This window comes from Oncorhynchus kisutch, linkage group LG22, assembly GCF_002021735.2.
Source record: "Oncorhynchus kisutch isolate 150728-3 linkage group LG22, Okis_V2, whole genome shotgun sequence".
Classification (NCBI taxonomy): Eukaryota; Metazoa; Chordata; class Actinopteri; order Salmoniformes; family Salmonidae; genus Oncorhynchus; species Oncorhynchus kisutch.
Genome location: NC_034195.2, coordinates 23,205,576 through 23,232,321, shown reverse-complemented (window position 1 = coordinate 23,232,321; position 26,746 = coordinate 23,205,576). Strand labels below are relative to the sequence as shown.

Sequence of the window (26,746 nt, the reverse complement as noted above, 5' to 3'; positions counted from 1 at the left end):
TGACTCACTAAGCTCTAAGCAGACAGTGGGAAGGACTCCAGTTCCTTAAATAAAAGCTTCTGTCTGTCTAACACTGCTGGAAATATACTGCCTGTCAGCACCATAGTCATTACTGAGTGATTCATGTTCCCCTCCGTTTACAGTATTCTAATCTACCAGCTCTAATTTATAATGCAGTATTGATGATACCAATAGAGTATTGGGGCAATCAAATCATAACCATTTCGTCAAGTCAATCTTGACTTGTAATGGGAGTCCATGCACTTTTGGCTCCTGTGTCGACTGGTTATCTCGTGGGTCACAGACCCTGTCTGTGTTATCTCACCAGTAAGAGAACCCACGGTCATTAAAGGCCTAGTGTGGTGTGTAGCAGACATGCTTAAACTAGCATGCACTGTCTGATGATTTATTGCCTGGTGAACCCTCCTGTCCCAGCACATTTACTATGTTCACTTTCCCTTACACATGTTCTGCTGCAGTCTCTAACCCTCTCTGAGAGTCTACATGATAGTGCTACGTTTCTCACAACTAAAGTGCTTTTTGCATCAAATGAGTGCGTTTGTTCTTTACTGTGTGTATCGTGTATAGTAGAGAGGCTGTACAAAACAGGCAGGCTACCAAGCCCACCATAACAACCGGTTGTCATGTATGTTTCCTGAGAGCTCACATTATTGAAATAGGTATGTATTTGATCCTGTTTTGTACTTGGAGTTAGAGCTGTGGGTTCCGACAGAGATCATTGTGGCATCAGCCCTTTTCATGCTGCGGATGGGAGCGAGCGGTCAGACAGACGACTTTGGGATTAAACATTTGTTTTGTTCCTCAGATTATTTGGAAGCGGTTGTCTTTCTTATTTGTATGGATTAGCCTAGGACTACCTATTGTGTTAAAAGCACATATTTGTCACATTATTCACAAACTCAGAATTCGCTGCTTCAACTTCAGTAGCCTACCGCTCCTCTCCTAGTGTGGCGTGTGAGATCAAGTGTGCCTAGTATACGTGTGGTCTCAATGAAATAGTAGGCTGTAGGCTGCCTATGCATGGGCGGAACATCAGACAGCGGTTATCTTTCCAAGGAAATTAACTATGATTAGGCAATAGTTTACTACGGTGTCTGACACTGCAAATACATACTGATAATGGAGGTCCTCAACCAACGTGAGTCGAGGTGCAATCGAAACATTCGATTATCATTGGAAAGGAAAACACGTGGACAGGCTACCATGGTGAGAGAGCGTTGCACTTTTTAATTTTCAATAAATATTCATTACACGTGTATTCCTCTCTTCCTGCAAATCGTCCTCCTAAAAGGAAGGCTAAATCCCACATATATGCAAAACGTAGCTCAAGGGAAAGTGCAAGTGTCCGCTGTCATCATTCTTGCTGCTACAAGTTGAGTAGCCATACCTGCGAGATTAGGTGCGCTTGTGGTCTCAGTTAAATAGAGTAGGCGATAGCCCATGCATAGGCCGAGAAACACAAAGCAGTTATCTTTCCAAGGAAATGTACTTCCTAAATATGATTAGGCTATAGTTTACTACATTGCCTAAAAATAAATATTGATCACCCGTATTTGTCTCCGTCTGAAAATCATCCCACTCCTAAAAGCTCAAAAGAAATTCTCTCCAACTCTGCTCTCTTGAAACTACGTCTAGTAATACCGATAGCATAATAGAATGGGCCACATTTTGATATTGCCTATAGGGCACAAAATCGCTACGACCATGGCTGGCAAGTGAGCTGTGTCACATATGCCTAAAATAACATTGCGGGACTGTGGTTGGGTTCGGACCAGGTCTTGCGGTAGCGGGTGGGAGTGTCGGACAGAAAGCCAGCAGGTGCTGACAGGGTTCAGTATTAAAAGCTGCTGGTTGCAAACTCCTCTCTGTGTTCAGTGGGTATTGCTATGCTACTCCACAATTGGGAGATACTTTCATTTGGAGGTTTCAGTTCTCTCTTGACTTTGTCGAGTTGACAGTGTCACTTTTCATGTCAAAAAATCTAACTGAAAGGTTGAAAGAGACACTTTATATCACAGTCACTTTCCTGTCCTGACTAGCATTTTGCTTTAAATAGATCTCATCACATCTCATCATGTTTCCCTCCCTCTCTGCTGTGTCTGACCTCTCTGGGCTGTGCTGACTTGGCTCTGCTTGGCTGCCTCATGGAAAATTCACCTTCTGTAGTGTGGTGTTCTCTCTTCACACCCCAGGGGAAGTTATTGACAGGAACGTAATGAGCATGTAGTGTCTGACCAACAGCTGCATCCCCCCCAGCATACCGCCAGACTGCCAGCTCACTCAGAGGGCACTTAGGGGTCAGGAGCTCAGCCTCAGACACAGCACGGCTCTCTGATGATCACAAACTAAAGCTCTACCTCTCTAACTAACATTTTCACAATCTAATGTTTAAGACAAGGATATAGTCTGATGTGACATCTCGATAGGCCCCCAGTGTCGTAAGGCTAGACTGAGGTTTTAAGGTCGTTAGATCCCAGCTGGGGGTCCAACCTCAAGGCATATGGCAGGAGGTCCCCAGTCCACCTCAAGGCATAGTGCAATAGCTGACTACTTGTTGCAAAACGTCTCATCTGTCCCCTGAGGCAATACCGGTCACCTTCACTGAGAGAGGAAGCAAGAGTGACATCAGTTTTAGCCTTCGGTCTGTGACACTGCCCTGTGTTCTACATCCTATCTTGTCCTACCACTTTGGTTTTTAGGACTTACTGTAAGTCCACATGATAAGTGTACTACACCTGTTGTACACATTGGATATAGCTGTGCCCATTGGATATGACTATGTTGAAACTAAGCTTTCCAGCTAAACAAGAAGAGAGATGATATTTCATCAACACACTCCGTGTTATTTTAGCTTCTCTATGTGCCAGTTCTGTCTTCATCTCTTCATCCAGTTGATGTGTGCTTCCTGGACCTGTCACCATGAAGAAGGAAAGTTGGTTTATTGTCTTAATGTTCTGTTTACCAAGCTGTTTTCTTGATGCTCAGCCTGAAGGTTGCAGCACTATGCCTGCTCATTTAAAGCTAGTGGCTTTGAGTCTTTATTTAGCTGGAGTCAAGGCAGCCCAGCAGCATTCGGTCACTGAATTTAACCTCAGCACCCCCACTCTCTCTGAAAGGCCTCTCTGAAAGGCCAAAGTCCCCTAGTCTTCCATCAATCTCGCTGTATCAACACCAGCACCAGACCCAGCAGCACACACAGTCTTGAGCTGCTGTGCACACAAACACACTTAGCTGGGAATTAATATGCTCTCCCTAGTGCTGATGGAGAGGAGGGGGAGATTTAGGGAGGTAGGGAGGGTGTTTCTCACTCTTGAATGCCTCTTGGTGATGGGAGGACGTGGTCGCTGAGTTGTGCCACAGAAATGGGTCCTGACAGACTCATTTCTCACGCTCAGATTTCCTCAGCGTCCCCAAGTGGTGGGCGGTTGGCGCCGCAGTCGCACATAGAAGTGATTCATATTTATTTCGCTTGTGCGCAGATACTGATGAGCAGGGTACACTGGCCTCTTTGTCTCCCAGCCTTTAGGACTGTCAGAGCCCTCAAGGGAAGGTAATGAGGAGAACTCATCGCCCTATCATCCCCTCTCTTTCTCTTTCCTCTCCTCCTGCTAGTTTATAGACCTCAAAACAGCCACCATTTAAGATGATGTTACCTGTATGGTCATATGATCTTTGCCCTCAAGCCTGAAACCTGTATCACTGAGGTATATGATTAATCGTACAGCACACACATCACACTAAATGTTGGAGAGAATAGCCACCAGTCTTTCTGTTCCAGTTCTCCATCTATTGTACCAGGTAAACAGTACCTAATCACATTCCTACCTTTCCAACACCTACAAGAATTCAAGGGAGAGATTTTTCTATACAAGTATTACCCAGAATGCGCCAGGATCGGCCTTGCCACAGAGTCAGGCGTGAACGGGAAATGTCCAGAAGGAATAGACAAGCTTCTCGCTCATTATTCTGATGGTTTCACTTTCCCCCTGAATTGTTGGTTGTTGCAGTGGATGCAGCTTTGGATGTGACAGATTTCAGTTCATTAGGCAAAACACATATTCAGTTATAGCAGGCCTTTCTGCTAAGTGGTTGTCATCATGGTAGCAACAGAACCAGCAACCAGTAACATGCATTCACTCCCACTGACCACCCTCAAATATGTCTCTTAACACGCTGTTCCATTCTTTACTGTGATAAAGTGAAAATAGAAAATGAATTGAAGTAAGGAAGCAAGAGACATGGATGCAATTTTCCATTAAACATTGGTGACACAAACACATTTATTTATTATCAATAAAGAGGAAAGAAAGGGATAGCAAATAAAAGTAGACATATTTTCCATGATTGAATTTTCTATATGCCTTGGTACGGCCATAAGCTAGGAAATGAAAACTGACAAACATTAAACAGCCCTGTGTGTGTTTGTGTGTGCACCGTGCATGTGCGCGCGTGTGTGTGAGAGCATTTGTGTCCCTGTGTTTATGCGTGTGTGGATGCTTGCATGCCTGTGTGTGCGCAAGCGCCAGGTGTGTGTTTGTGTGTTTTGTTGCTGGAGTGGAGAGTATGTGGTGGTGTGTGAATGGTTCCAGGCAATCACTTTTATCCTGCTGGATCTCTCTCTGGGTAGAGAGATTGGCCTTTGTAGTTGTGATTGGAAGGAATTAAGGGCTGCCTTTGGTAGCTAGCAACAGCAGCCAACAGGGAAACAGCTTTAGCCATGCACTTTTGAATGTGGTGTGTGTGTATGTGTGTGCACGCGTGCCCGTACATATGTGTGGGTGTGTGTGTGCGTGCGTGTGTGATCAGTGATTGATTTATCGCTGTGTAAAGTTGTCAGTCATGATGCATGAAAGAATAGAGGAGCCTCAGGTTGTGAAACATCAAGCAGAGCCTTAATTGAGTTAACTCTTTGAGGTACTGCATCTACACTCTTAACAATATTTATCTTTGTTGGGGGGGGGGGGGGGGGGGTGACCCAACTGCTGGGTTGCAGGTATTGGGTCACTCAGTTGGGTTGTTGTCTTTAAAAACAGAAAGATTGGGTTGTTGATGCTGGGTTGTTGAGATATGGGACAGCCGGTCAGATCAGAAGACTGGGTTACCTGCGCTGGGTTACCAAACAACCCAAATTGGGTTGTTTTTAACCCACCATTTTTTGGAGTGTATCCCTTGTAGATAACTGGGAATTCTGTTACACATAACCCACCTACTGGAAGGCAGGTTGGCATTTATATTAATGAAGCTTGCCCTGGAGGCAGCTCTGCAGAGTGGTCACTAGCTGGCACAGACACAAAGTCATAAAATCTGATTTTAAATCTAACCCTAACCTTAACACTTACCTTAACCACAATGCTAACCCTAATGCCTAACCCTAACTTTAAATTAAGATCTAAAAGCTAGCCCATCTATCGGAAATCGCTCAGTTCTGCCTCCAGGGCAAGATTCATGACAATAAATGTCAACCTGCCAATACATCAAGTAGTACTATCTGCAATAGCGTAGATGTATTGACTGTGTACTTGCCCCTTTCCACCCAGGAATGTACAACATTCCTAGAGAGCATCATAACTAAAACATATAGAGCAGAACAGCTAATCCATAATATTCACTGATGTCCTCTCTTCAGTGAGTGAATAATGGAATTTCCATGTAATGATTGAGATAGGGAGAACAGTTCTTTCATTGGTTACTGGCCTTTTTGAAGCAGTGAGAGGTTAAAGCGGAGCAGCCTGTTGATATTCCCCCTCATTATTGTTTTCCTGCTCTGGGTTCTATCACAACAACAGCACCACGCTGTCTGATAGCAGCCTCCCTGTGCTCTGCCACGGGGAATAACAAATTGGGCTTGTTTTACAGCGAGGGAGCGTGACTGCACAAAGGCCTTGGATTTGTAGCGGGGGTGGCTTGAGAGAATGGTCTTTCCGCTTGAATGTAACTAAGCACAATGACGCAAGAGTTCAGACACAGACAGGCCTTGCTGTTAGGGTTCGTGGGTAGCCTTGGTTATCAAACATGTGATGGGAGGGTTGGTAGTAGTGGTACGGGAGGTAAAATCCCCTTCTGGTGTATGTGTCTGTGATGTGAACGTCCACACCAGGAACATCCCATTCATTCTAAGGCCCACACTGCCCAGAGGAGTCCGGCCTATCCAGTTGCTCCTCATCACATACCCATTAAACCACAGCCAAGTTTACATGCAGGGTTGTCTCTACGGGGCTCAGCCCTCTGGTCATGGGGAAGCTACCATTCAGTAGCCAGCACAGAGCTGGACTTAAAGGCCAACAGTAAAGTGGCAGAACTATATTGTTATCGCTAAACAGACAACAATGTGTTATCATCATAAGGGGCCAGTGATGGGCCTCTGGCTGGTGGCCACAGTGTGTTAGTGGCTGAAACAGCAGCGCTTGACTTTAGGCCCTTTCTTTGAGCACTTCAGGGCTGAAGTATCATTTTGTGGTGGGAGGCCTGGGTTGTATTCCCCCTCCCCTCCTCCCATCATCTCAGGCTGGTAGCAGTGAGGGGAGCCAGGGGTAATGGCAGGCCACTCCAAGCCTGATCAGGACTCTCTGGGGCTCAGGAGGGACACTTAGATGACAGACAGAGACACAGTACATAGTGCCTAAGGGTTCTGATTAGGCACCTGTAGAGAAATATAGTGAGGGGGAGGGATTCTACTCTGGCTATCAGCAGTATCTGTTGCTGTGAAAAGTGGGAGGAGGGAGAGGGAGTGTGAGGGAGAGGGAGAGAGAAAATAAGCCAGCAAAGTAGAGTAAAGATATTGACCAGGAAAGAGATAAGATTTTGAGAGAAATGGAGGGAATTAGAAAGGCTTTGAAAGAGAGGTGAGGGAAAGATGGAGAAAGAAAACCATATATTCAAAGAGAGAGAAACAGAGGGATAGAGAGAGGGAGAGACTGTCTAAGCTGATTTTTTTTATGAGATATCTTGTGTGTTTTGGCTCTGTATTGGTTGTTCCCTATTCGTTTCACATGATTCCCCATCACCTTTCTCTCTGGACCTTAGCCCCTGACTCCAGCCTGTGCTGCCCAGTACAAGCATCTATTTTTGGGCTTGGCCATGCGCTGAGGGGGGCTTAGATACACAGTAGTCAACAAGCACGGCCTTCACGGCTTAGTTACGGTAATGTGAGTCAGCCTGTGAGAAGGCTGAGCTTTCCAGAACCTTACACAGGAGATGGAGGGGGGGGGGGGGGGGGGGGCAGGACAGGGGAGTAGGAGAGGGAGAGGGAGAGGGGTGGAGGCACTCAATGTTTGTAAATTAATTCCATGAATTGAAGTTTTTTGAAATCCTATTCAGTATATTATCAATGTCAATTAATCCCCAGTGTCTTTGAGGTGCCATAAAACCAACAACATTTAAATTAAGATTTACCTGGAATGATATGAAGATAATACTTGGCAATGAGAAAACAGTGGCATAATTCACTCAAATGAATCAGAGCGTGCTAATGACAGCAGCAGAGAGAGACTAGTAATAGTGATAGAGGTTGATGAAGAGGTTAAAGCACAACACAGGACCAGCTGCTACTCAGATTAGAGTGAAATTAAAACAAAATGACTACATCACATCAGAGATGGAGACAGACGACCGGGTGATCAAACAAAATGATGACAAACAACCCAACTCAAGTCCAACCCAGAGACTATAATATACCCTGAGAGGTCTGAGTCCCTCAGGCTCTTGTCTGCATCTGGATCTCCCTCTATCTATCCCACATCTCCATCTCTCCCTCTGTTCCTTTGCTCATTCTGTATCACCTCTCAGTCCTTAACCCGTTGCTGCCGTAGTGTTGTGGTACCTACAGATACTCTGCTGTGTAATCAGATGCCTTCCATCCCCCTCTTGTTAGCCCTATAGCCCTGGCCTGTCCTGCTGCTGAACCATTGAACACATACTGTAATGAGATACGTGAAGGTGCCTGTTGTGTGGGCTATATAGGCAGTGTTTGAAGCTCAGTGTTCAATTGAAGTCTCCCTACCATCATATCTCAGCCAATATGACAGGACTTCAGATGAACATTTGCAAATCAACTTGATTGAAGGTACACAACACTCTCCCCGTCTCTTGTCATGAGTAAGTCCATGACCGAGAACCACATACCAGATTTTTAACAGGGTTGTTAGCATCAGGGGGGAAAAGTCAATGCCTTGCCCAGATGTAGCTCAATATCGAGGCATCAGAGAAGAATGAGAATACAGCATCCATAAAGTGACCATGTAGTGTGGCAACAGCTTTGATCAAATGTATCATTCCTAAACAAAAGCACATGAACACTTGTAAAGGATTAATTGCATAAAGAAATATATATTGATGACAAGATATAAAAACTGTCATTAGTTGATTGCATCGGACACTGTATTGTGCCCTTATACCCGTGCCTTTACACATGAATCAATCGCGTCTTCTCTTGATACTTCGGGTCCACAGTCAGCACACAGCTTCAGGGCTTTGTGTGAGCAAGCCTCACAAACAAATCGGTTGCACTGCACACAGTTTTCATGGGCCTTGTTTGGTGTGCACCTGCCGAGTTGACATTGTGTCTTCTTTTTACCGAGGGGGAGCTGTGGTGCTTGGGGAAGAGGGAGAGCAGGAACTGCTGCCTTGTATATCCTGCTTGGCGGCTGTAGCTTCTTTCTTGGCGCCCATGTGGTTCTCACGAAGCTCACATGCCAGATCCATGATGAAATCTCTCCTGCTGACTGTCTTGTCAAGGCATTGCTTGTTCTGTACAACACGTGCGCGTTGATAGCAGCCATGTCGAGCACGTTGTAGAACATCGCAACAGGCCAGCGACGACGACCTCCTTTTACAGAGTACAGTCTTGCCATCTGGTCGAGTGCATCCACACCAAACTATTAAATAAAGTAAAATATAATAGAAAAGGTTAGAATAATATAGAATAATACTACTAAAAGCAATAACAATAACAGTCATGTAATAAAAGGGGATCATGTTTGGCAGATGGAAAGGCTATCTGTAAATGGCAGAGATCTATATCTTTCTGCGATTGTAGTCTGTCACCGTCTCCGGTATCTTCTTCTGGTCACTGCCAATGGCAACAGTGGGATACAAACACTTGTATTTCATTTGCATCTGTAAACCGCGAGTGTTGCTTTTACCACTCTCCATCACTGACGTGGGGTACAGCTCCGCTGCTATGTTGTTTTGTGCAGAGGGGGGCTGCTCCCGCCTTTGTTTGTTCACTGTTCCGAGCAGTCTAGTCTTCTTTGCAATCAACTTGTCTGCCAGGGAAATTGATGTGAAGAAGTTGTCCATCGTCACATTTCTGCCTTTGCAGAAACACACGTAAGCAGAGCCTCAGTGCAGTTGTGCACTAGTTTTGATTGGCCGGCTGTGCAGCCTGATTGGCATTTTTTGTTTCCCGCTCATCAACTTGGAGGAGAGAGGATTTTTACACACTACGCGCTGCAGCACTTGGTGGTCCCGTTCTGTGAGCTTGTGTGGTGTATCACTTCGCGACTGAGCTGTTGTTGCTCCTAGACGTTTCCACTTCACAATAACAGCACTTACAGTTGACCGGCGCAGCTCTAGCAGGGCAGAAATTTTACAAACTGACTTGTGGGAAAAGTGTCATCCAGTGCCTTGTTGAAAGTCACTGAACTCTTAAGGCTATTCTACTGCCAATGTTTGGATATGGAGATTGCATGGCTGTGTGCATGGCTGTGCGCCGATTTTTTTAAATATTTTATTTTTTATTTTTTATACCTTTATTTAACTAGGCAAGTCAGTTAAGAACACATTCTTATTTTCAATGACGGCCTAGGAACGGTGGGTTAAATGCCTTGTTCAGGGGCAGAACGACAGATTTTCACCTTGTCAGTTCGGGGGATCCAATCTTGCAACCTTACAGTTAACTAGTCCAACGCTCTAACCACCTGCCTCTCATTGCACTCCACGAGGAGCCTGCCTGTTACGCGAATGCAGTAGAAGCCAAGGTAAGTTGCTAGCTGGCATTAAACTTATCTTATAAAAAACAATCAATCATAATCACTAGTTAACTACACATGGTTGATGATATTACTATTTTATCTAGCGTGTCCTGCTTTGCATATAATCGATGCGGTGCGTATCGTTGCTCCAATGTGTACCTAACCATAAGTATCAATGCCTTTCTTAAAATCAATACATAGAAGTATATATTTTTAAACCTGTATATTTAGCTAAAATAAATAAATGTTAGCAGGCAATATTAACCTGGTGAAATTGTGTCATTTCTCTTGCGTTCATTGCACGCAGAGTCAGGGTATATGCAACAGTTTGGGCAGCCTGGCTCATTGTGAACTAATTTCCCAGAATATTACTTAATTATGACATAACATTGAAGAATATTTACACTTAGGGATGCCACCCGTTAGATAAAATACAGAACGGTTCCGTATTTCACTCAAATAATAAATGTTTTTTTTTTTCGAAATGATAGTTTCCGGATTCAACCATATCAATGACCAAAGGCTCGTATTTCTGTGTGTTATTATGTTAGAATTAAGTCTATGATTTGATAGAGCAGTCTGACTGAACGATGGTAGGCAGCAGCAGCCTCGTAAGCATTCATTCAAACAGCACTTTTGTGCGTTTTGCCAGCAGCTCTTTGCAAGCACAGCGCTGTTTATGACTTCAAGCCTATCAGCCTAATGGCTGGTGTAACCAATGTGAAAAGGCTAGCTAGTTAGCTGGGTGTGCGCTAATACTGTTTCAAACATCACTCGCTCTGAGACTTGGAGTAGTTATTCCCCTTGCTCTGCAAAGGCTGCGGCTTTTGTGGAGTGATGGGTAATGCTGCTTCGAGTGCGGCTGTTGTCGATGTGTTCCTGGTTCGAGCCCAGGTAGGGGCGAGGAGAGGGACGGAAGCTATACTGTTACTTTGGCAATACTATAGTGCCTATAAAAAATCCAATAGTCAAAGGTATATAAAATACAAATTGTATAGAGAGAAATAGTCCTATAAATACTATATTAACTACAACCTAAAACCACTTACCTTGGAATATTGAAGTCTCGTGTTAAAAGGAACCACCAACTTTCATATGTTCTCATGTTCTGAGCAAGGAACTCAAACGTTAGCTTTTTTACATGGCACATATTGCACTTTTACTGCTCCAACACTTTGTTTTTGCATTATTTAAACCAAATTGAACATGTTTCATTATTTATTTGAGGCTAAATAGATTTTTATTGATGTATTATATTAAGTTCAAATAAGTGTTCATTCAGTATTGTTGTAATTGTCATTATTACAAATACAATTAGTTAAAAAAAATCGGCCGATTAATCGGTATCGGCTTTTTTCGTCCTCCAATAATCAGTATCGGTATCTGCGTTGAAAAATCATACTCGGTCGACCTCTAAACCACATATAGTTCATGGTTGAACCTCAAACGCACATGTAAACACGAAGTGTGCAAATGTATGCTAGCATCAGACAATTTTCCAGACTCGACTGACAGCCTCGCTGTTTCAAACATGTAGAATACATTACAGCTCCGGCTACGCTCCCTCTCCTGCCTTCTTGTCATTATTGTAATCCAAATTTGTGCTGACTGATTAACACAGTGTCAAGTTACTTTCAGTGTGTACCCAGAAAATCTGAAGTCGCCATCCACAAGTAAAAAGTTGTCAGGGGGTGCGGGTGCTGCACACAGTGTACCCAGGTAAAACAACATCAGAATCACTGAAGGGGTTAGACTAATCTCAGCCGGGTGCCCATGTAGCGGGCGTGAGCCAGGTGCCCCACTCTGTCAGACGGTGAAGTCGGCTCAGAACAAAAGTGACGTAATTAAGTATGTGTAGTAATGAGTAGGATTCTATTTTTTCACATGCAAAAGTGATTGTTTTTGATAAAAAGTGATTGCTTTCGCCCGATGACGTGATGGGCCGTAGCCCGGTGTACCCCGGGCCAGATTAATCGAACCCCCTCTCTACTTGCTTAAATTGTGTGCCAAAATAAAATGACATGCTTGCTTAGTTAGCTACATGAATGATTTAGCCTGTTTTCAACAAATCAACTGTTTTAGACTATTGTATTTCAGCCACGCAAGAGAAGTAAACGTTCAGTACAGAGTGAATTAACCAAATCAATTTGGAAGTAAACGTTCAGTACAGAATGAATTAACAAAATCAGTTTGGAACAAACGCTTCCAGACTGACCATTTACATGGTCTGTCGAAATCAATGTTTTAAGAACAGGGTTCATAGTGTAATGGTTAGAGTTACCACCTGAAGATTGTGGGTTCCCCGCCCGCAGGATAGATTTTGACTAGTGTCTTGTTTATAGTTTTGACAGCCCCCTCTCAACACACACACACACCCACACTCAGTTATTTCCATTTATTATGTGGCTCTTAAAAGAGCCTTCGAGTTTGTGAAGTGGCAGGCAAGGGGAAGTGAGTGTGGTGGCGTGTACTACTGCGTGCATCTTGTTAGAATGAAGGAGAGATCAGCTGTCAGACTCTCAAGGAAGAGGTCATAGCCCTCATCCGTGAGATGCACGCCATCCCTACGGTACTGCCCAAAGACACAGAGCTTTTTGTCAGAGTGGTGGATTGTGGGCATGTGCCTGTCATGGAAAAATGCAAGCTGGTCCATGTGGAGCTGACAAACTACTTATGCCAATTCAAATGCACGTTGTACAGTGGCTTGCGAAAAGTATTCACCCCCGTTAGCATTTTTCCTATTTTGTTGCCTTACAAGCTGGAATTAAAATAGGTTGTATCATTTGATTTACACAACATGCCTACCACTTTGAAGATGCAAAATATTATTTTTTGTGAAACAAGCAAGAAATAAGAAATAACTACTCACCCCCCCCAAAGTGAATACTTTGTAGAGGCACCTTTTGCAGCAATTACAGCTACAAGTATCTTGGGGTATGTCTCTATAAGCTTGGCACATCTAGCCACTAAGATTTTTGCCCGTTCTTCAAGGCAAAACTAGCATTTTAGTTAATTAGCTACTTTTCAACTACTTACTACACTGAACTAAAATATATATGAAACATGTAAGGTGTTGGCCCCATGTTTCATGAGTTTTACTGATGTCAACATTATGAACAGAGTGCCCCATGGTGGCTGTGGGGTTATTGTATGTGCAGTCATGAGCTATGGACAACGAACACAATTGCATTTTATTGATTGGCAATTTGAATGCACAAAAATACCATGATGAGATCCTGAGGCCCGTTGTAAAGCCCATTTTCTTTTTATGTAACCAACAAATGCGTATCTGTATTCCCAGTGATGTGAAATCCATAGATTAGGGCCTAATGAAGTTATTTACATTGACTGATTTCCTCATATGAACTGTACCTGTAACAGAGGGTAGTGTGTACGGCTCAGTACATCACTGGGGCTAAGCTGCCTGCCATCCAGGACCTCTACACCAGGCGGTGTCAGATGAAGGCCCTAAAAATGGTCAAAGACCCCAGCCACCCCAGTCATAGACTGTTCTCTCTATTACCGCATGGCAAGCGGTACCAGAGTGCCAAGTCTAGGACAAAAAGGCTTCTCAATAGTTTTTACTCCCAAGCCATAAGACTCCTGAACAGGTAATCAAATGGCTACAAGGACTATTTGCATTGTGTGCCCCTCCCCCCAAACCCTCTTTTACGCTGCTGCTATTCTCTGTTTATCATATATGCATAGTCACTTTAACCATACCTACATGTACATCTACCTCAATCAGCCCGACTAACCGGTGCCTGTATATAGCCTCGCTACTGTTATAGCCTCACCACTGTCTTTTTTACTGTTGTTTTTATTTCTTTACTTATCTATTGTTGACCTAATACCTTTTTTTTACATAAAAATTGCACTCTTGGTTATAGCCTGTAAGTAAGCATTTCACTGTAAGGTCTACATCTGTTGTATTCAGCGCATGTGACAAATAAACTTTGATTTGATTTGAACTCAGTAAAATCTTTGAAATTATTGCATGTTGCGCTAATATTTTTGTTCAGTATACTTTTTAGCTACTTTCCAACTATTTAGCATGTTAGCTAACCCTTCCCCTAACCCTAACCTTGAGCCTTGTAGCTAACCCTTCCCCTAACACTATACCTTAACCCTTTAACCTAACACCTAACCTTTACCCTAACCCCTAGCCTAGCTATTGTTAGCCATCTAGCTAACGTTAGCGTTAGCTTCCTAGCTCCTGTCAAATGTGAGCCATAATACATATGAATTTGTAACATATATGGTTAGCAAAGTCGTAACATGTATGTTTTGCAAATTCGTAACATATTGTACATTTTTCAAATTCATAATATATCATACAAATTGTAATTCATAACATATCATATGAAATGGATGATGGAGATCCACACACCATACGAAACGTGACATATCATACTAAATTCAGTGTCCCGCATTTACATGCAGAATAATATGGAATAATCTGAGACTAGGTTGCAGCACACATGGTATGTCGCACACTATCAATACTTAAATTGTATGCTCTGTTCCACATCTGTGAGCTCTCCCACCTGTTTTCATATTTATACTGCCATTTATAAATGAGGATGGGTACTATTTTGTTGGAGTTAAACAGCTGTTTTCAGCATTACTTAGGATATTTGTAGCTTAAGTTTTTTAGAGCAACTATTTTCCTTAAGAGTTTTGTACTTGTTCTGTATACAGGTGTTTCTCAGCAGTTTGTCATTTGTTACATTGTTTGTATCAGGAGTTATCAAAATTGCTCTTGACGAGCCACGAGCTTGGCACGTCTAGCCACTGGGATTTTTGCCCTTTCTTCAAGGCAAAACTGCTCAAGCTCCTTCAAGTTGAATGGGTTCCGCTGGTGTACAGCAATCTTCAAGTCAAAACACAGATTCTCAATTGGATTGAGGTTTGGACTCTGACTAGACCTTTCCAAGACATTTAAATGTTTCCCCTTAAACCACTCGAGTGTTGCTTTAGCAGTATACTTAGGGTCATTGTCCAGCTGGAAGGTGAACCTCCGTCCCAGTCTCAAATCTCTTGAAGACTGAAACAGTTTCCCTCAAGAATTTCCCAGTATTTAGTGACATCCATCATTCCTTCAATTCTGACCAGTTTCCCAGTCCCTGCCGATGAAAAACATCCCCACAGCATGATGCTGCCACCACCATGCTTCACTTTGGGAATGGTGTTCTCAGTGTGATGAGAGGTGATGGGTTTGCACCAGACGTAGCATTTTCCTTCATGGCTAAAACACAACATTTTAGTTTCATCTGACCAGAGTACCTTCTTCCATATGTTTGGGGAGTCTCCCACATGCCTTTTGGCCAACACCGAAAATAAGTTTGCTTATTTTTTGGCCAACACCGAAAATAAGTTTGCTTATTTTTTTCTTTAAGCAATGACTTTTTTTCTGGACACTCTTCCGTAAAACCCAGCTCTATGGAGTGTACGGCTTAAAGTGGTCCAATGGACAGATACTCCAATCTCCCTGTGGAGCTTCTGAAGGTAATTGGTTGCACCAGATCTTATTTAGGGGCTTCATAGCAAAGGGGGTGAATACATATGCACGCATCACTTTTCAGTTTGTTATTTAATTTAATTTATTTTATTAAGTTCTTTTTAAGTAATTTTTTTCATTTCACTTCACCAATTTGGACTATTTTGTGTATGTCCTTTGCATGAAATCCCCCAAAATATCAATTTAAATTACAGGTTGTAATGCAACAAAATAGGAATAACGCCAAGGGGATGATTACTTTTGCAAGGCGCTGTAAATCAGGAATGCTGACAGGCTGTATCTATGTGAGCTACTTTGTCCAAAATGCCACCACCTGTTGGGTACCTACTGACCAAAAAACTATGTTAATATGATATTTTTTTAAATGACATTTATTGCTAAAAGAAAAGGTTTAGGATCAGGCATGCATCATAAAATAGCTTAATCAAGCCTGATGGTCTTGTAAGTATAAAAAGTTGCTTTCATTTAAATTTTAAAAAGCATGAAAACGTTGTATAATTGGATAACGTCTTACTGTGGTGTGTGAAGATTCCACTACTTTTGTATGCGGTACAAATCACATTATTCTGGGAGCACCTCCTCTAATGCATCATGCATTAGGCTGTTTGAGAAGTGTGAATCCTAAGCAACCTGACTACACATAGTTTGAAGTAAAATACCAACATAGCTACTGTAGTAGGTCAAAGCTGTGTGCTGGGACACCTTGCTAAAGCATGGTTGGAATAGGCATTGTGGTGCTTTCTTTTTTTCTTTTTCGGCTTCAGAACAATGCGTACTTCTCACATAAAACAGCTTTTTGTTTTTAAGAAACAGCACTTTGACTATACACAGCACAGTGGCTGCTGAATGACAGAGGGCATCCCCAGTGTGTGGCGGAAGAAAGGCAAGGTGTGGCTGCCAGGGAAGAAATGTTCCTGCCTGTCTTCTGGGAAACTTTATTGAGCCCCACATCATCAGCTCTCATCTCAGCTACAGTGCCATTACTCTTTATTCTGGCCAGCACAGCACAGCAGTACTAGCCCAACATCAGCACTAGCCCCGGCTGCAGTCCCAGCCCCAGCCCCATCCCTAGCCTCGGCTGCAGTCCCAGCCCCAGCCCCTTCCCTAGCCTCGGCTGCAGTCCCAGCCCCATCCCTAGCCTCGGCTGCAGTCCCATCCCCAGTCCCATCCCCAGCCCCGGCCGCAGTCCCAGCCCTAGACCCGGCTGCAGTCCCAGCCCTGGCTGCAGTCCCAGCCCCGGCTACAGTCCCAGTCCCAGCCCTGGCTGCAGTCCCAGCCCCAGCTGCAGTCTCAGCCTTAGCCCCGGCTACAGTCTCAGCCCCAGCTGCAGTCCCAGCCTTAGCCCCGGCTACAGTCCCAGCCTTAGCCCCGGCTACAGTCCCAGCCTTAGCCCGGCTACAGTCCCAGCCTTAGCCCCGGCTACAGTCCCAGCCCTGGCTGCAGTCCCGGCCCCAGCAGTCCCAGTCCCGGCATTAGCCCCGGCTACAGTCCCAGCCCCAGCTGCAGTCCCAGCCCTGGCTACAGTCCCAGTCCCAGCCCCAGCATTAGCCCCGGCTACAGTCCCAGCCCCAGCTGCAGTCCCAGCCCCGGCTACAGTACCAGTCCCATCCCTGGCTGCAGTCCCAGCCCTAGCCCCGGCTACAGTCCCAGCCCCAGCATTAACCCCAGCTACAGTCCCAGCGCTGGCTGCAGTCCCAGCCCCAGCTGCAGTCCCAGCCCTAGCCCCGGCTACAGTCCCAGCCCTAGCCCCGGCTACAGTCCCAGCCCCAGCATTAACCCCAGCTACAGTCCCAGCGCTGGCTGCAGTCCCAGCCCCAGCTGCAGTCCCAGCCCTAGCCCCGGCTACAGTCCCAGCCCTAGCCCCGGCTACAGCATTAGCCCCAGCTACAGTCCCAGCTCTGGCTGCAGTCCCAGCCCCAGCTGCAGTCCCAGCCCTAGGCCCGGCTACAGTCCCAGCCCTAGCCTCAGTACCAGCCACAGCCTGACTATGGTATTCAGGGATTGAGTGTAATTATTCCCTTTACTGTGTGGCTCAGCTTTATTTATCTTAGTCTTGACAGAACAGAGCGTCCTGCCTCACAGTCACACCACTGGAGTATGAAGGAGCTGCTCCCCTCTTAAATGGATTATGGCCTTGATGGAAGCTACCAGGGCTGGTGAGGTGCGAGTGAGAGGCGTGTGACTGATGGAATTAACCATCACAGCGGGAAGTACGGGGGGTGTTCGGGGGTGGTGTAGAGGAGGATGACTGATTGGAGAAACCATTGCTGGGAGGTATAGAATAAGGAAATGTGATTGATAATGCAAACTCATGCGTCTGGGTATAGGAAATGTGGATGTGAGTGATGGAATGAACCATCGCTGAAGGGGAAGGAAGGAGCAGGAGTAAGTGTTGCCATTGTTGGTGAGGGTAAGGACTATGTGTAGGACTGTTAGGGGTGTTGGCAGGGGAGCCAATCGTTGCTCTGTGGGCTGGGGGGAGATTGGTATGCAGGGCTTTGATTAGCTGAGGGAAGGAAGGCCAGTGCACTGCTTTGATGGATAACAGCCATGTATGACGCCAGGGCACAGTCAGAGTGATGATTTAGACTGCCTAGAGAGGATGGATGGAAACTCAGGTGCTGCTCTGTTTTGTTAGACACACCAACCTCCCTTAAAGAAAGCATTTATTGCAATACACCAAGTCTTCTCATACAGCTTATCTCTGAATATAGACAGAATGTATTAAAACATCCTTATCATTCTCCTTGTTTCGCTGCAGGGTTTACTCAATTCCCTAATATGCTCATCCTGGGGGCAGGAATACGAGCACATGAGAAAGCATTCAGCTTATACTCATAGAATAGAATAGGAGTCAGGTGTCTCTAGACCTATGTCTATTACCCTTTAACAGCCCCATGGTGACCTGCCTGGCCACAGAGAGCCCTGAGAGGAGGGATTGGATGCAGCGAGACAGAGTATATCTGAGTCTCAGTCTATTTCTCTCTTTACGACCCTCCTGTCACGTGCTGCTCTGCTGCTGGTGTCTGCAGTCCTCTGGTTGGGTTGGGTCCGTCCATCAGCGGCCAGGGACCATGGGTGGAATAGCCCTCTCCTGCAATCAATGACCAAAAGTGCCCTCTTTGGCCACATGGGTGGAATGTTACAAATATTTTTCATAATTTCATAATTTGTAAAGATGAATTATTTTTTCATAACGAAAATCCGGTTTCAAACAGTTTTGTTATATGTGACCGACGGCCAGGATACGGTCTTATGTAGCAAAATTCGAAATTGTGTTTTTTACATTGGATAAAAGTAGAGACTCAGAGCTAGGAAATGGTACAGTATATCTTACACTGCAGTTGAGGAACAATGGGAAAGTAATTTTGCCTTGAAAGTTGATAAACCCCACCTTTGAGAATATGGCCCTTGAATATTTTGGTACACCTACTGGAAAGCTCTTCTCTGTCTACACCCATTCAGCATCGTTCACACAGTCTTAATCTTTTTCCCCACCCATCTCTTTAAGGAGTCAAATGTGAGGCCATGTGCTAAACATAGTGAGTAGTTTAGTAAACATCCGAAGATTAAAGACTAAAAGTGGTAAAAGTAGTAGCCTACAATAATGAAAAACTCCAGGTAAAAATATACTCTATCCAGTCCTTGGCCTATATCCTAATCTGACTTTTGTGCAAGTCATGTTGTTATTCACATAACCATCTCTGGTAAACACACACTATATCAAATAAAATCTATGTTTATTTGTCACATGCACAGGATACAGAAGGTCTAGACACATGTTCATGAAATACAAAAGATGGCCATAATCACTCCCAGACACACCTGGCTAACTGGATGGGTCGTATAATCATCTGGCAAAGTGGAGTCTTTTGTTTAGACATGTAGCTAGCTAGCTAGCTAAACATTGAACCGGCATAATCCCAACACATTGTACTACCAATACAAACATTGTCATAGCTGTAGTATGAAGCTAACCAACTACATTAGGCTATAACTAGCAATGAAAATGGTATTCTGATTCGAATAATTGTACTACGCAGATCATAGATGTAATGTTAGCTAACGAGCCAGAAAGCTAACGTCCGCTAGCTAGCTAACATTCCACTCTAACTTGCAATAAAAAAGACTTTCTGACAAAATTAGAAACTTATAATACCTGAAAATGTAGCTAGACTCTTACCCGCATATATGGTTGAACACTTCACGGCAGACTGGAACCATTTATCTCAGTTTTGCTTGTAGCTAAATCTTGTTTGGCCAGCTTTGTGTCAAATCACTTCTGTTCACACTGACCGTGGCATGTGCAGAAAGTAGCCCATCACTTTTGTCTGTCTGTCGATAGCACCCGCTAAATGTTGTTGAGAAATGTAGCAAAACTTTTGTAGTTCTCAATGGCTAGCATTATATCTTTCAAAAATAGTGCAGTAGAAAGAACTATGAACACATACTGAGCAGCTCATGTTATAGACAGAAGCATGATACATGGCAATCCAAACTCTGTCCAGCCCATCTAATATGTCAGCCAAATCAAACTTTATTTGTCACATGCATCGAATACAACAAGTGTAGACCTTACCGTGAAATGACTTCTTACAAGCCATTAACCAACAGTGCAGTTCAAGGGCTGTATATAAAAGTTCAAGAAGAGTATATCAAATATTTACCAACTAAAGTAAAACATTTAAAAAAAAAATAAAAAGTATCTCAATAACATAACAATAATGAGGCTATAAACAGGGGGTACCGGTACCGAGCCAGTGTTTGGGGGTACAGGTTATTCAAGTCATTTGTACATGTAGGTAGGGGTGAAGTAACTATGTATAGATAATAAACAGCGAGTAACAGCAGTGTACAAAAGAAATGGAGGGGAGGGGGGGTTCAATGTAATAGTCCGGGGGCCATTTGATTAATTGTTCAGCAATCTTATGGCTTGGGGGTAGAAGCTGTTAAGGAGCCTTTTGGTCCTAGCCTTGGCGCTCCGGTAACCTTTGCCGTGCGGTAGCAGAGAAAACAGTCTATAGCTTGGGTGACTGGAGTCTCTGACAATTTTATGGGCTTTCCTCTGACACGCCTATTATATAGGTCCTGGATGGCAGGAAGCTTGGCACCAATGTTGTACTGGGCCGTACGCACGAGCAGTTGCCATACCAGGAGGTGATGCAACCGGTCGGGATGCTCTCGGTGAGGATCTGGGGACCCAAGCCAAATCTTTTCAGTCTCCTGAGGGAGAAAAGGTTTTGTCATGCCCTCTTCACGTCTGTCTTGGTGTGTTTGGACCATGATAGTTTGTTGGTGATGTAGACACCAAGGAACTTGAAATTCTCGACCCGCTCCACTACAGCCCCGTTGATGTTAATTGGGGCCTGATCGGCCCGCCTTTTCCTGGAGTCCACGATCAGCTCCTTTCTCTTGCTCACATTGAGGGAGAGGTTGTTGTCCTGGCACCACACTGCCAGTTCTCTGACCTCCTCCCTATAGGCTGTCTCATCATTGTCGGTGATCAGGCCTACCACTGTTGTGTCGTCAGCAAACTTAGTTATGGTGGAGTCGTGTTCGGGCCACGCAGTTGTGGGAGAACAGGGAGTACATGAGGGAACTAAGTACACACCCCTGAGGGGCCCCAGTGTTGAGGATCAGCGTGGCAGACGTGTTGTTGCCTACCCTTACCATCTCTGTGTGTGGAGTAAATGTGGTCTAGAGTTTTTTTCCTCTGGTTGCACATGTGACATGCTGATAAACATTTGGGATTTTTTTTTAAAGTTCGCCTGCATTAAAGTCCCCGGCCACTAGGAGCGCCGCTTCTGGATGAGCATTTTCTTGTTTGCTTATGGCCTTATAGAGTTGGTCGACTGCGGTCTTAGTTCCAGCATCGGTCTGTGGTGGTAAATCGTGGCTAGTGGGAAGATTCCTGTCTTTTCCGTTGCTAAACAAACTAGGCTCATAATTTAACAATTATATTCGTATTTACAGATGGAAGACAAGTTTGTTATTAAGGCACATGAAATTTGACATGTTCCAGAAGGCATTTCTGCCCAAAACCGTATTTAGATTTTTTTTTTATTATTCAAATGCCTCTTCTGTGAAGTAGTGACGTGCGACATACACCTAGTTTCCTGAAATGAGTCACATATTTCAGTCTTCTGTGATGTACAGTACCAGTCAAAAGTTTGGACAAACCTACTCATTCAAGGGTTTTTCTTTATTTGTACTATTTTATTAATTGTAGAATAATAGTGAAGACATGAAATCTATTAAATAACACATATGGAATCATGTATTAACCACAAAAGTGTTAAACATATCAAAATATATTTGAGATTTGAGATTCTTCAAAGTCGCTACCTTTGCCTTGATGCAGCTTGGCACACTCTTGGCATCTTGGTTGTGTCCAAACGTTTGACTGGTACTGTATATAAAGTGTAATATTGAGATGAAAACTCAAAATGTAATACATTTCAACTCTATATCTGACATGGTACAGGTGTTTTATTTTTTTAAGCTCATAACAATGTGTGTGAGGTGTATACTTTTGTTTTTAAGTAGATTTGTTTAAGACTACAAAGAATCACTCTGGGTGGCACTGATTTAGCCCACTGCAGTAAAACGTTCATCTTTCTGCTAAATGGCAGCGGGAAGCAGTCTGGAGTCATCCTGGAGTCAGTAGATGCCCCCATCCCAGGTGGACATTAGTAAACCAACACTCAGTCCCCAGCCGGAAATAAAAACCAGGCGTAATATAGAAAACGCCTCAATCTGCCTATGGTCAGTCAGGTCTGTTTTATCTCTGTGTGCGTAGGCTCTGGTCAGTAGTCTGCAGACCACATGGGTCTGACCTGATGCCACTTCTACAGACCTCATGCCACTGCAATCATATGCTCCTCTTCCTTCTCTACCTCTACTCTGATAGCAGAGAGTGCTACTGCAGCCCAGGATGGGCAAGGCGAGAGAGGAGTCTGTGATTATGATTGATGGATGAATTCAGCGACTGTATGTGTGTGTGATGAAATATTTTGGTCAACGGTGTAACATCCTGTATTCTCCAGTAATTTTGTTGGGCTGACTTTGGAGTTTTTGCCCACGTCCCGCCCCTCTGGAAATGTATTTCTCAAATAGGATCCGAATCACGTGTTATTTTACACACACATTCACGTTTCTCTCTTTAGTCACTCTCTTCTGAACCCTCAGTGAATTTCATCGATATGATGATGTATTCTATGTCTCTACCTCATATTTATGCTATGCAATCTGGTTTCAGAGCTGGTCATGGGTGCACCTCAGCCACGCTCAAGGTCCTAAACGGTATCTTAACCGCCATCGATAAGAAACATTACTGTGCAGCCGTATTCATTGATCTGGCCAAGGCTTTCGACTCTGTCAATCACCACATCCTCACCGGCAGACTCGACAGCCTTGGTTTCTCAAATGATTGCCTCGCCTGGTTCACCAACTACTTCTCTGATAGAGTTCAGTGTGTCAAATCGGAGGGTCTGCTGTCCGGACCTCTGGCAGTCTCTATGGGGGTGCCACAGGGTTCAATTCTTGGACCGACTCTCTTCTCTGTATACATCAATGAGGTCGCTCTTGCTGCTGTTGAGTCTCTGATCCAACTCTACGCAGACGACACCATTCTGTATACTTCCGGCCCTTCTTTGGACACTGTGTTAACAACCCTCCAGGCAAGCTTCAATGCCATACAACTCTCCTTCCGTGGCCTGCAATTGCTCTTAAATACAAGTAAAACTAAATGCATGCTCTTCAACCGATCGCTACCTGCACCTACCCGCCTGTCCAACATCACTACTCTGGACGGCTCTGACTTAGAATACGTGGACAACTACAAATACTTAGGTGTCTGGTTAGACTGCAAACTCTCCTTCCAGACCCATATCAAACATCTCCAATCCAAAGTTAAATCTAGAATTGGCTTCCTATTTCGCAACAAAGCATCCTTCACTCATGCTGCCAAACATACCCTTGTAAAACTGACCATCCTACCAATCCTCGACTTTGGCGATGCCATTTACAAAATAGCCTCCAATACCCTACTCAACAAACTGGATGCAGTCTATCACAGTGCAATCCGTTTTGTCACCAAAGCCCCATATACTACCCACCATTGCGACCTGTACGCTCTCGTTGGCTGGCCCTCGCTTCATACTCGTCGCCAAACCCACTGGCTCCATGTCATCTACAAGACCCTGCTAGGTAAAGTTCCCCCTTATCTCAGCTCGCTGGTCACCATAGCATCTCCCACCTGTAGCACACGCTCCAGCAGGTATATCTCTCTAGTCACCCCCAAAACCAATTCTTTCTTTGGCCGCCTCTCCTTCCAGTTCTCTGCTGCCAATGACTGGAACGAACTACAAAAATCTCTGAAACTGGAAACACTTATCTCCCTCAGTAGCTTTAAGCACCAACTGTCAGAGCAGCTCACAGATTACTGCACCTGTACATAGCCCACCTATAATTTAGCCCAAACAACTTCCTCTTTCCCAACTGTATTTAATTAATTTATTTATTTTGCTCCTTTGCACCCCATTGCAAAACTACCATTCCAGGGTTTTACTTGCTATATTGTATTTACTTTGCCACCATGGCCTTTTTTTGCCTTTACCTCCCTTCTCACCTCATTTGCTCACATTGTATATAGACTTGTTTAAACTGTATTATTGACTGTATGTTTGTTTTACTCCATGTGTAACTCTGGTCGTTGTATCTGTCGAACTGCTTTGCTTTATCTTGGCCAGGTCGCAATTGTAAATGAGAACTTGTTCTCAACTTGCCTACCTGGTTAAATAAAGGTGAAATAAAAAATATAAAATAAAAATATTTCTGAACAGCTGCGATTTGAACGAACGTTCCAGAAATATACACTCTGTTCAAATGTTTGGGGTCACTTAGAAATGTCCTTGATTTTGAAAGAAAAGCACATTTTTTGTCCATTAAAATAACATAAAATTAATCAGAAATACAGTGTAGACATTGTTAATGTTGTAAATGACTATTGTAGCGGGAATTGGCTGATTTTTAACGGAACATCTGCACTGGTGTACAGAGGCCCATTATCAGCAACCATCACTCCTGTGTTCCAATGGCACGTTGTGTTAGCTAATCCAAGTTTATCATTTTAAAAGGCTGATTGATTATTAGAAAAACATTTTGCAATGATGTTAGCACAGCTGAAAACTGTTGTTCTGATTAAAGAAGCCTTCTTTAGACTAGTTGAGTATCTGGAGCATCAGCATTTGTGTGTTCGATTACAGGCTCAAAATGTCCAGAAACAAAGAACTTTCTTCTGAAACTTGTCAGTGTATTCTTGTTCTGAGAAATTAAGGCTATTCCATGAGAGAAATTGACAAGAAACTGAAGATCCCGTACAACGCTGTGTACTACTCCCTTCACAGAACAGCGCAAACTGGCCCTAACCAGAATAGAAAGAGGAGTGGGAGGCTCCGGTGCACAACTGAGCAAGAGGACAAGTACATTAAAGTTACAGTGCCTTGCGAAAGTATTCGGCCCCCTTGAACTTTGCGACCTTTTGCCATATTTCAGGCTTCAAACATAAAGATATAAAACGGTATGTTTTTGTGAAGAATCAACAACAAGTGGGACACAATCATGAAGTGGAACGACATTTATTGGATATTTCAAACTTTTTTAACAAATCAAAAACTGAAAAATTGGGTGTGCAAAATTATTCAGCCCCCTTAAGTTAATACTTTGTAGCGCCACCTTTTGCTGCGATTACAGCTGTAAGTCGCTTGGGGTATGTCTCTATCAGTTTTGCACATCGAGAGACTGACATTTTTTCCCATTCCTCCTTGCAAAACAGCTCGAGCTCAGTGAGGTTGGATGGAGAGCATTTGTGAACAGCAGTTTTCAGTTCTTTCCACAGATTCTCGATTGGATTCAGGTCTGGACTTTGACTTGGCCATTCTAACACCTGGATATGTTTATTTTTGAACCATTCCATTGTAGATTTTGCTTTATGTTTTGGATCATTGTCTTGTTGGAAGACAAATCTCCGTCCCAGTCTCAGGTATTTTGCAGACTCCATCAGGTTTTCTTCCAGAATGGTCCTGTATTTGGCTCCATCCATCTTCCCATCAATTTTAACCATCTTCCCTGTCCCTGCTGAAGAAAAGCAGGCCCAAACCATGATGCTGCCACCACCATGTTTGACAGTGGGGATGGTGTTCAGAGTGATGAGCTGTGTTGCTTTTACGCCAAACATAACGTTTTGCATTGTTGCCAAAAAGTTCCATTTTGGTTTCATCTGACCAGAGCACCTTCTTCCACATGTTTGGTGTGTCTCCCAGGTGGCTTGTGGCAAACTTTAAACAACACTTTTTATGGATATCTTTAAGAAATGGCTTTCTTCTTGCCACTCTTCCATAAAGGCCAGATTTGTGCAACATACGACTGATTGTTGTCCTATGGACAGAGTCTCCCACCTCAGCTGTAGATCTCTGCAGTTCATCCAGAGTGATCATGGGCCTCTTGGCTGCATCTCTGATCAGTCTTCTCCTTGTATGAGCTGAAAGTTTAGAGGGACGGCCAGGTCTTGGTAGATTTGCAGTGGTCTGATACTCCTTCCATTTCAATATTATCGCTTGCACAGTGCTCCTTGGGATGTTTAAAGCTTGGGAAATCTTTTTGTATCCAAATCCGGCTTTAAACTTCTTCACAACAGTATCTCGGACCTGCCTGGTGTGTTCCTTGTTCTTCATGATGCTCTCTGAGCTTTTAACGGACCTCTGAGACTATCACAGTGCAGGTGCATTTATACGGAGACTTGATTACACACAGGTGGATTGTATTTATCATCATTAGTCATTTAGGTCAACATTGGATCATTCAGAGATCCTCACTTCTGGAGAGAGTTTGCTGCACTGAAAGTAAAGGGGCTGAATAATTTTGCACACCCAATTTTTCAGTTTTTGATTTGTTAAAAAAGTTTTAAATATCCAATAAATGTCGTTCCACTTCATGATTGTGTCCCACTTGTTGTTGATTCTTCACAAAAAAATACAGTTTTATATCTTTATGTTTGAAGCCTGAAATGTGGCAAAAGGTCGCAAAGTTCAAGGGGGCCGAATACTTTCGCAAGGCACTGTAGTTTGAGAAACAGTCGCCTCAAAAGTCCTCAACTGGCAGCTTCATTAAATAGTATCCGCAAACACCAGCCTCAACGTCAACAGTGAAGAGGCGACTCCGGGATGCTGACCTT

The 26,746-nt window shown here is 43.9% G+C and overlaps 1 protein-coding gene across 2 annotated transcripts in view; it reads left to right on the top strand.

The window, feature by feature from the left end:
• cdh13 (cadherin 13, H-cadherin (heart)) overlaps positions 1-26,746 on the top strand; it is a 545,258-nt gene that overhangs the window by 15,648 nt on the left and 502,864 nt on the right. The gene's annotated exons all lie outside the window — the stretch shown is intronic.